We start from the raw sequence: 1,085 nt of genomic DNA, 5'->3' as shown, positions 1-1,085 counted from the left end.
GCTAATCTAAACAAAAAGCTTGGTGTTATGGGAATAACTCTTGTTGTAATATAATATGTAAAAACCTCGTCAGAAGACAAACTACAACCTAATTTTTGAACTACAGTGCACGTCTGTGTTCTTCAGGACTGACCGTTGGCAAGGCACTCTACTGATGGGAGAGATTTGCCAAGCCTATCAGCAAGAATGCTGTCTCCAGTCTCCCTTGCAGAGTTTCTATGCAGTTCAAAACCTGCCCTCTGTGCTAGTGAGATGGGTCAGAGGTTAAGAGCACTGACTGCTCTTCCAGAGGTCCTGAGTTCAATTCCCAGCAACCACATGATGGCTCACAACCATCTATGAGATCTGGCGCCCTCTTCTGGTGTGTGGGAAGCAGAATGTTGTACACATAATAAATTAATTAATTAAAAAAAAAACCTGCCCTCTACAAAAACCAAACAAACTTCAAGCAAAGTCAGATGCAATAGCACATGCTGTTAGCTCTTGAAGCAGGGCCAGGCAGATAACTCAGAAGCAAACTGGTCTATGTGTTGTGTTTCAGGCTAACAAGGGACAGGAGAGGGATTAGCAGTTCAGAGCGTTTTAGAGGACCCTAGTTTGGTTTCCAGCCTCCATCTGGTGGTTCACAGATAATTGTAGTTAGACAGTTTTGTGACCCTCCTCTGGCCTCTGAGGATCTAACAAGTATTTTGAATTTTTAACAAATGTACATTTAGTCAGGCTGTAGTGGTGCGCACGCCTTTAATCCCAGCACTCCAGAAGTAGGCAGATCTCTTATGGGTTCGAGGCCAGCCTGGTCTACAGAGTGAGTTCCAGGACAGGCTGGCTCCAAAGCTACACAGGGAAACCCTGTCCCCCAAAAACAAAAAGTACATTTCTGTGTGTGCATTAGTGTGTCTGTGCTACAGGGTACCTGGGAAGTCAGATCCCCCTACCCGAGTGTTGGGGCTAAAGGTGTGCACCACCAGCTGTGTTTGGCCTTTTTAGCTTGAAAGGTTAAAATGAGGGTACCTCCACTACCATGTTCCCTTCAAAATGACTTAGCTAAAGTTTTCCTGCTCCTGATAAGAGCACTTGCTGGGGGC

Source organism: Microtus ochrogaster, chromosome 7 (assembly GCF_000317375.1).
Source record: "Microtus ochrogaster isolate Prairie Vole_2 chromosome 7, MicOch1.0, whole genome shotgun sequence".
NCBI lineage: Eukaryota > Metazoa > Chordata > Mammalia > Rodentia > Cricetidae > Microtus > Microtus ochrogaster.
Note: the sequence above shows the minus strand (reverse complement) of the source record.